Below are 10712 nucleotides of genomic sequence, written 5' to 3'. Positions count from 1 at the left end.
TGTCACTCTATGACTTAAAATAGTCAAACACAAATTGTGTGGTACGATTGACTATAAGAGCTCCTTCTTATAAAGGATTACTCATACAATAATGATTGCTTATATGCAGTTATAAACAAAATCCCTAATTGGATTCTACATGACCTTTGTATATATCGATGCTTTTATCATCGAAGTCTAAAATTATACATGAAAGGTCCTTGTAATCTTATCATGACGGAGATTTGGATTGAACCAAGTATTAACCAAGTTTATAACTTGAGTATATTCCTTCGGAATACATATCTACTAGTCTTTACATGTTCATAAAATGTTGGAGAAATTAAATATGGACAAATAAAATCAAAGATACATATGGTCACAATATCCCTAATAGGGATACAAATTCATTCATACATTGTAGTAGTGATGAAGTGATATTGGACCTCTTGTTCCATATCTCAATACAAACTACATCACGAATGCGAATATTTTGTTGTCAACTTCTTTTAAGTGCAAGCCCCAACTAAAAGGTTGGTGTAAGTAAATATCCTCCGATATATTTAAGGCACAAATGATCTTGATTAATTCTCTTAGGAATATCAAGATTTGACCATCATGTAATCTACGTTGGCTATAATTACCCGATCCCGAAAATGCCATATCATAGACTGAATTCAATGAAAGAGTCTTCTAAAATAAGAATACAAAATAGACTCTAACGACTTCATATAATGATTGACCACATACAAGATCATGTGGTTAAGATTCAACAGAATCACCCACCATTATCTATCATATAATACCACTTGTATTGCTCTAATGCATAAGGGTTAAATTAATATTTTTCAAACTAGAGAGATAAACACTTTGCAAACATATCATGTGAAAATCTAACAAATTTATTCACTGTGTTTTACAGATTCTCATACTCATGAATTTAAGTTCATGGATTGATGTGAGACAACTTTTAGATTTGCAAAGTTCAGGGGGAGTAAAACTCCCAAATTATAACCCGGTGATGATCATTAGATCATATATATTGTACTCCTTTTCCCTTAATGAGTTTTCCCTAATGGTTTCTCATAAAAGGTTTTTAATGAGACGATATAAATACAAGTAACTAGATATGTCACAATGCTTTCTCCTTATTTTTTCCCTATTGGGGTTTAAAGGAGTTTTCGATGGCATCATATTGCACTCTTTGCAATATTTATATGCCGTACCTCCTATTTTCCCCACTGGGGTTTTTAAAGGAAGTATATAAGGCATATTTATTGATCTCTAAACTCACTAATGAGATTTTTCCTTATCAAGGTTTTTCTCATGTGAGTTCTCAAGAGACAATAATTTTTATATGTTGTATTATTTTCTCCTTATTTTTTCAACATGATTTAAAGGAGTTTTAACAACATATCACATACAACTCTCCTCATATTTTTCCCAATGGGGTTTTGGAGGAGAGATTCTAAAGATGATAGAGTTTACAAAGAGCAACATTGTTTACAAGGGCATCCTCATGGATACGCAGGAAGACTTCAAGACTATACAAGAAGATCTTGAAGATTATACAGCGGATTTTCATGAAACGGCGTTGTCCAAGGGGGAGTGTTAGAAATAGGATTAGCTTAGGTCTTAAGCTAACTAGGTAGTTATTTTTTGTCCAACAGCCACGTCCCTTCGAAGGGACACAACCTTGTAAACCGCCTTTGTTGGCGCCTGTTCACTGGGTATATATACCCCTCAGTCATCAATGAAATAAACAGTTCATCTCTTATTACTTTTACTCTAAACAGGACTGTTTTCGTGTGCTTACTATTTTATACTCCCTCCTTTTCTTACTAATTGAGTCTAATTTAGTACTTCCTCTGTTGCATCAAAGTTGTCTAAATTTTATCAAAATTTAAATGTATTTAGTATTTTTTATCCCACAAAAGTTGTCTAAAACTTGTCAAAATTTAAATGTATCTAGACACTAAATAGTGTTTAGATACATCTAAATTTTATCAAATATGAGACAAGTTTGATGGAAGTATGAAAAAACCGAACTTTTGCACAACACTGAATTAGTGGAAGCAACTACATCAAATTGGTTGGTGAAGTTCTCCTTTTGTTGGACGAGTGCTTCCACGATCGAATTCAGGCAGCCAACGACTCCCGTCGACGACACGTCTGAGTGCCGAGTGCCCCCGCCTGCAACTTTCCCCTTCCCACCCCGTTGATTTCGACAAATTTGACCCCTTTTCAAAATTTAAGATTGATTAGATCTCGTTTTAAAAAATATTCAAAATCTGACCCTTTTTAGTAGCGCCTTTTTCTAGAACCCTACAGGGAAAAGAGGGTAGCGTCCCGGAAAAAAGCAGCGCTACTAAAAAAATCAGATTTTTTTTAAAATGAGATAAAGTCGTGCTAAACTTTCGAAAAAAGGTCAAATTTGTCGAAATCTACTCCCGTCTCCCCACTCCAGCTTCCAGTTCCCATTTCTCTCTCTCCCGAAAGCCTCGCCGCCGTCGCCTGAGCCGCCGCCTGCTGGGTCCGGTGCGCGCTGCCTTCCAGATCCTGCACGGCGCTGGTTGAACCCCCCTTGCCGCCCCCCGAGAAGTGTCGTCCCGTCCCAAGACGCGTGCGCGGCACCGGGCGCGGAGAAGGTGGGTTTCCCTCTCCTCATTTTGATTGTCCGAGCGCGCGCGCTGTGCGCGGCCAAACGGAGCTAGCTGGCACCTGTTGTAGATTAGCGTTCTATAATCAGTTGAGGTGCCGGTAATGGTAGATCAGGGAATTACTGTCTAATTGTGTTTTTGTCGAGGTTTTGACTTTGTTACCCTCCTGAATCCTGACTAATTGTATACCTTATCAGCAGTCCCGCCTAATCTTTCCGCGATCCTTAAATGGTACAGTTATTCTCCACAAAATACGACGCCAAGGTTTGCTACTTGCTCAAACACCAGCAACCACTGAGAGCTACCGCAACCAAGCATGGCGGAGCTCATCACTGGGGCGATGGGGACACTCCTTCCCAAGCTCGGCGACCTGCGGACGAAGGAGTACAAGCTACAAAAGGGCGTCAGGGGTGAGATCATGTTCCTGAAAGCTGAGATGGAGAGCATGCAGGCCGCACTCCTCAAGGTCTCCGAGGCTCCCATCGACCAGCCACCGGACAACCAAGTCAGGCTCTGGGCAAAGCCGTGAGAGATCTGTCTTATGATCTTGAGGACAGCATCGACAGATATATGGTGCGTGTCGACACCCATGAGCCTCATAGTTTCATGGGCTATGTCCATCGAAGCCTCAACCTGCTGACCAAGGGCAAGATTCGACACAAGATCGGGGTCGATATCAAAGGCATCAAGAGCCGCATCAAGGAGATCAGTGAGCGGCGTGATAGGTACAAGATTGATAATATAGGTTCCAAGCCTATTGGTCCAACCGTTGACAGCCTTCGCCTATCAGCTCTGTACAACAATGCTGCAGATCTTATTGGTATCGAAGAGAAGAGCGAAGTGCTAGTGCAGATGCTGAAGGACGGGGACGTGTTATCAGAGAAGCAACTTAAGATGGTCTCTATTGCTGGTTTCGGAGGATTAGGCAAGACAACTCTTGCCAATGTGGTGTATCAGAAGCTTAAGCCTCAGTTTGATTGCTGCGCTTTTGTTTCCGTCTCTCTTACTCCTAACATGAATAAGATATTTGAAAGCATGCTCAATCAACTTGATAAGAAGAACATGAACATTGTGAAGGACAACTGGAACCAGGAACAACTCATCAGGGAACTACGGGAATTCCTTCAGAATAAGAGGTATTGCCTATGTACCATAAGTATGATTGGTTTGTTTTTGTTGACCTATGAATATTTTAGCATTACTTTGGTTTGTTTTTGTTGACCTATGAATATTTTAGCATTACTTTATGAAGCTTTTTAAGACGCTCCCAACTCATTTCTGTTAATTTATCGTTATCATATGATGGTTGATATTCCTATTATTACCACATAAGAGGAAATAGGTCCTACATCTGCCGCCGGGATCTAATAAAAACATTTCAGTATAATACAATGAAGCAATTTGAATAGTATTTCATCCCTCGGATCATTTCTTATCATTAAGTAGTACCGTGTCAAAGACAAACATGAAGATTCCTAAAAAGTAAGCACAAATTTATGTAAGTTTAGAAATAAAATGTAAGAAAAGAAGAATAAGCAACCAGAAATTAAAGTGCAGCAATCTGAATTTCGGAGATAAATGTCTCCAACTAATTACAACATATTCAACGCTTCATGCTTGAGTATGAAAGGTTTCTACTTTAACATATTACTTTGGTTTCATTATGAGACCCATTGAATGTTGTGCAGTTATTTGAGAGACTACTATATGATATAGGAGTATCCTTTTGTGGCCGCTGTTTTTTTGGCACAACAGTACCCACGCCAATATAGTGATTTATGCGGTCATGACACTGTTTGGACATGAGCAGGACACATCATGGAATACAAAAGATTAGAAGAGGCTCTCTGGAATTGGTTGTTCTCATAACATTTATCTCTTTATCCTCGTCCTTTAATGCATGAGATACAATTTGGTATCCTGAAAATAGTTGCAAATTCACCATATAGTAATAACACTGTAACATGTATGGTTACTTTTTTAATATTTTTGAGTTTTTCAAATGCACTTGTGAATGCCTTTTTTTTAAAGGGCTCACATGAGCCTGGGAGCCAAACATCCATGACACACGCAACATTACTAATATATTGTCTTTTGGTGTTGTTTCTTAGGTACCTCATTGTTATTGATGACATGTGGGACAAAACTGCGTGGAAAATCGTTAAGCGTGCTCTGATTGAGAATGAATATGGAAGTAGGGTACTTGCAACAACTCGCAATCTTGATATTGCCAAAGAAGTTGGTCATGTTTATAAGCTAGAATCTCTTTCCATTGTTGACTCAAGAAAGTTATTCTACCAAAGAATATTTGGCGGCGAGGAAAAAGGCATCCCTAGAAAATTGGACCAAATAGCCACGAGCATTTTAAAGAAATGTGGTGGAATACCATTAGCTATCGTTACAATTGCCAGCTTACTGGCAAGTAAAGAGGGGAACACAGATGCATATGAGTATTGGTCAATGGTGTACCAGTCTATGGGTTCAGGGCTACAAAATAGTCTTGATGATTTGAGGAATATGATGAGGATATTATCAGTCAGTTACTATGATCTACCACCACATCTGAAGACTTGTTTATTGTATCTAAGTCTGTATCCAGAGGATTATAAGATTGAAACCACCATACTGATATGGAAATGGGTGGGTGAAGGTTTTGTGCAAAAGGAACATGGGAAGAATCCCTACAAAGTAGGAGAACATTACTTGGTTGAGCTTATCAATAGAAGTTTGCTCCAACCGGCATTTATTGACAGTAATAAAATAGTGACATCTTGTCGTGTACATGATATGGTGCGTGACCTCATCACTTCCTTTTCAAATGACGAAAACTTCCTAACAAGATTAGGTGATCAGCAGCTCGTTTCTGTACCAAGTAAATTCCGTCGACTATCCCTCCAAACAAGCAATGAAGAGGTCATTCAGCTGCCAACTGAGAGCCTGTCCCATGTGAGGTCACTTACTGTGGCAAATTCAGCTTTCAGCTTGTTGCCAACACTTAAGGGTTTTCTTGTCCTGCGTGCATTAGATTTTAGTGGTTGCCGTGAGGTGGATGATGATCATTTAAAGGATATTTGCAATTTGTTCCATCTGAGGTATTTGCGCCTACATCAGACATCTGTCAAGAAGATCCCAAGGGAGATTGGAAATCTACGATTTTTGGAGGTGCTGGATATGAGTGACACAGAGCTGAAAGAAGAGCTGCCATCAACCTTTGTGCGACTAACACAACTGGTGTTACTTGACATGCCCAAAGGTATCATCTGTGCAGTACCAAGATTGATTCCCTCACTATCCTCCCTTTCCTTCCTACGCATCGCAGTGGAAACCTTGGGAGAGGAGGACCTTCAAGTTCTTGGGAGCATGCCGTCGCTCAGTGACCTCGACATATGGGTGAATGACCCCACAAAAGGCAGAGACGGAAGATTGATCATTGACAATGGTTATCGATTTCGGTGTCTAACAAAGCTCAGTATTGGGGGTAGAACTGACGATATGGAATTGGTGTTTACACAAGGAGCCATGCAACAGCTCCGAACCCTCAAGTTATGTTTCAGAGTGCGTGACATCATGCGTCAATACGGTGGCCTGGGCCTGGAGAACCTCTCTTCGCTTGAACATGTCTGTGTACAAACCATAAGCCAGGACATGGCGGAGGATAATGCTGTGTCCAGTGCAATTCTCAAATCGCTCAACATGAACCCCAATAAGCCCACACTCGAGGTGAAGAATATTCTCAGTGAATTAATATTACAATTGAAGGTACAAACTTATTAAGCAAAACGTATATTGTTCAACCAGTAAGTTTCGTATTTCCCTACTACATTCATCTTTTACTTCACTTTGTCAGTTTTTCGAAATGTATCTATCTATTTGCCCCACTAATTACAACTACAATGACAGGATATTATCAAGGATCTTAGCAAGTTATCACCTCAGATGCAAAATGATCTATCACTCCTTACGTCATGAACATTCTGGTTTCTGAACAGGATCAGAGGAGCAGCGTGGTTTTTGGAGGGAGCGATCGATCAATCCATGCTTGCATTTTCCTTGCTTGTTGGTGCTGTGCCTCGTTGGGCCTAGGAAAGAGCCCGGGTGGTGCTTTGCACGTTGCATCATAGTGTATAGTATCATATACTAGTATCATGCATATGATACTTGTCTATGATACTATCTCTATAGTGGGTGGTATTATAGTGTAGTATCATAAACTTGTAAATTTATTATTTTGTAGAATCTCAATGTAAATCTATGTACAAGATCTATTTGGTATTTACTTTTCTCGTAACGTGCGCTATGATGCAGTATCTACCTATGTTACTCTAATCCTATCTATCATCATTAATTAGATGCCACATCATCAGTTTTGTGGGCCTAAGATGCATGATACTACCTATGATACTAGTACTATGGCTAGTCTCATTTGTCGGCCGGGGTTCGATCTGCTCTTTTCTACTGGCGTTATTTTGCTGCGGGCTAGCGTGTGCAGAGGTTTTCGGCCAGAGGTGCTGGCGTCAGTTGGCCTCGACCCAACGCTCTAGCTCCATCCCGGAGATGCCCAAATATCTTGTGAACTGAATGTATAAGTTAGGAGCACGGTTCACTTGAGCACTGTTTTACATATCTAAGTGGATAATAAAGCATTTTAAATTGATTGCCAAACTGAATTCAGAGTGGCAATTAGATGTAAAGAAGCACATGGCTCACGTTAGAGTTAATTGCATCTCACAGTGCAGATTAATCTACAACGTCAATCCCTTGAGCACTGTAAACGCGAAGTGGAGAGTAAGCATCATAATTTGTAAACAGAGTGCCAAATTGGATCCACAAAACATCCCTAGAGTTACTTGCATCCTGATGCAGATTAATCGGCAGCGTCAGTGCCACACGCGATGCAAATGTAGTAGTTCTTGCAGAGCAATCCGATAGCCCAGAGAGACAAGTACACAAGCATCTCCCCATGATACTATTATTATTACCTATATCAATTCTGAACCCTTTTGCTGAAATCTTACCATCTTACTCACTGTTCATGGCTTCTTTCCTCCAATCCCAATTAGCCACGTTGTATTTTTACACTGTAGATGAGCCTGGTACTGTAGATCTGATTTGCGCGTCCGCTTTTTTTTCCTGTGCCAAATTCATGATTACCGGCATCCTTCCAATTACCTGTCCGGTCTCCGCTCCTTATTCCCCGTTGGTACTTTTTTTTTTCCTAATTGCCAGTTTCCCGGTTTGTTGGATAACTGTTGGTGTATCTGTTGGGCTATCTTCTTGTTCTCTGTTGTGGCCCATCTGGCCCAGCCCAGTCCTGACCTATATAAGGTGCTTCTATCTCTGTAACCCTAAGCTGAGAGAGTTCCTCCCTGCAGCATCCTTCTACCTTAGGTTAGGCCCTCACCTCTGTCCACATGGTATCAGAGCAAGGAGCAGTGAGGGCAACGACAGGAAGGACTGCCGATCTGGAAGCCTAGTCTGCTGTGGTAGCTAGGAGGAAGAGGAAGGGAGCAGACTGCTGCGGCGGCAAGGAGGGGAAGGCAGTGACGAGTAAGGAGACGAAGAGGGCATCCTGTGGGTGGTGAAGCTGCAGAACCATTCCGGACTTGGTGTTTCTAAGAGGTTAATTTGGTGTCAAGCATGGGGGATAACGGGGATTTGGCCAAGGCTCCGGAGAAGCTGGCAGAACTTATCACTACCAAAGGAGATGGAGGAGGAGGATCTGCTGGAGGGGGAGCAATCGTTCCCCATACCAACATCGGTCAGAAACTTGAGCTGCCGGCGAATGAAATCAAGTTGGAAGGAGTGACCAACTATCTCCGGTGGTCAAGGAGGGCGCTGCTGATTTTGAACTCGAAAGGGCTGGATGAACGTGTGAGCGGTGAAGCTGCAGAACCAGCAGACAAGGCCAGTCCGGAATGGAAACAGTGGAATGCCATAAACTCTCTTATTGTGGCATGGTTGCTTAACTCTTTGGTTCCTAACATTGCTGCTTCTGTAGAGGCACTGACAAAAGCTTCAGAGGTATGGGACACCCTATCAAATCTCTATTCTGGAAAGGGGAACATTATGTTGATTGCTGAGATTGAGGATAAAGTGCATGACTTGCAACAAGGAAACAAAACTGTGATGGCATATGTGGCTGAGTTGCAGCATCTTTGGGGAGATTTAGATCATGTTGATCCTCTAGAACTTGCCCAAGGGGAATGTGTGAGTGCTGCTGCAAGCTGGATTGAACGTCGGCGAGTCATGAAGTTCTTGAAAGGTCTTAATCAAGATTTTTGGGGGAGAAGGGCCACTTTACTGCATCAAACCACTACCCCTTCTCTCAAAGAAGCCATTGCAGCTATGTCCAGAGAGGAAGTGTGTCTGAATATGACAAAGGGAAGCGATTATGTCCCTCATCCGACCTTCTACACTACCGAGAGACAAGAGATGAGAGACTGCTATACTTGTGGACAGAAGGGACACTTGAAGCATCAGTGTACCTCCTTTGCTACACCCAGTAGGGGGAGAGGAGGATACACACATGGCAGAGGAAGCTACAGAGGAAGAGGTGATGGCAGAGGTGGTGGAGAACCATATGGACAACAGTATGGAAGAGGTGGTGGACAGCAGTATGGCAGAGGTGGTGGAGAGCCATATGGATATCAGTATGGCAGAGGGGGTGGACAACCATATGGACAACAGTATGGCAGGGGTGGTGGACAACAGCACGCTATATCACCCAAGGCACATATGGCAGCAGCTTCAAAGCCAACTACCAGTACCTCTCAGGGACAATCAAAGGAAGAAGGACAAAATGAAGCAACCTTTGGGAACTTTGCTCACTATGTCTACAAAGATGAAGGTAATATTGATCGAGTTTCTATAGCCACTCATAATGCTAATTCAGATTGGATTCTTGATTCTAGAGCATCCAAACATGTTACTGGGAATATTAGTGAGTTTGACTCTTATACTCAGTATCCTCCCACACGTAGAGGCACTATCCAAACAGCAGATGACACAACACAATCTATAAAAGGGGAGGGGTCGGTGCAATGTACACCCAACATAAAATTGTCATCAGTTCTACATGTTCCCACTTTTCCAGTAAATCTTCTATCTCTAAGTGCCCTGATTGATCAGCAGGACTACCGTATAATAGTTGATAGATATATGTGTTTAATTCAGGAAAGGGAGATCAGCAAGAAGATTGGGACTGCAACCAGGCATACAGGTCTTTGGCACATAGATCGTGACAAGGTGGGGCATGATGCTAGTTCTGTGCTTGCTGCGATTGTTGGAGGAAAGGAGAGTATGGCACTAGTTCGTCATTGTCGAATGGACCACATGGCGTTTGATAAAATGTTTCGACTTTTTCCTGATGTAATGAATGGAGTGGACAGAACAAATTATGTTGTGATGCCTGCGAATATGCTAAGCATACGCGAACCTCTTATGTTAGTAGAGGGATCAGAAGTGTATCCCCATTTGGGTTAGTGCACTCTGATGTATGGACGTGTCCTGTTTTGTCAGTAAGTGGCATGAAGTACTTTGTGACTTTTATTGACTGCTATTCCAGAATGACTTGGATTTATCTTATGCGTCACAAAGATGAAGTGTTCACTTGTTTTCAGAGTTTTTGTGCCTATGTGAAAAACCAATTCAATGTTCAGGTGCAAGTGATCAGAACTGATAATGGTACTGAATATATCAACAAACCTTTTGCTGCTTTCTTATCTTCGCAAGGTATACTGCACCAGACTTCATGTCCTAACACTCCTCCCCAGAATAGAGTTGCTGAGCGGAAGAATAGGCACATTCTTAAAATGGCTCGATCTCTTATGTTTACCATGAATGTTCCTAAATTCTTATGGAGTGAGGCAGTTATGACTGCTACGTATTTGATCAACAGAATGCCTTCAAAAATTCTAGGTATACAGTCTCCTTGCCAACTCCTTCTAAATAACAATGATTTTGTTGTACCACCCAAACTCTTTGGATGTACATGTTTTATAAGGGATCACAGACCATCTGTTGGCAAGCTAGATCATCGGGCTATCAAATGTATCTTTATTGGCTATTCCTCCA

At 41.6% G+C, this 10712-nt stretch overlaps 1 pseudogene; it reads left to right on the top strand.

The window, feature by feature from the left end:
• Window positions 1-2425: 2425 nt before the first annotated feature.
• LOC127306174 (disease resistance protein RGA5-like) lies at window positions 2426-6946 on the top strand (annotated as a pseudogene).
• Window positions 6947-10712: the final 3766 nt, after the last annotated feature.

This window comes from Lolium perenne, chromosome 6, assembly GCF_019359855.2.
Source record: "Lolium perenne isolate Kyuss_39 chromosome 6, Kyuss_2.0, whole genome shotgun sequence".
Lineage (NCBI taxonomy): Eukaryota > Viridiplantae > Streptophyta > Magnoliopsida > Poales > Poaceae > Lolium > Lolium perenne.
Note: the sequence above shows the minus strand (reverse complement) of the source record. Positions and strands in the feature narration are given on the sequence as shown.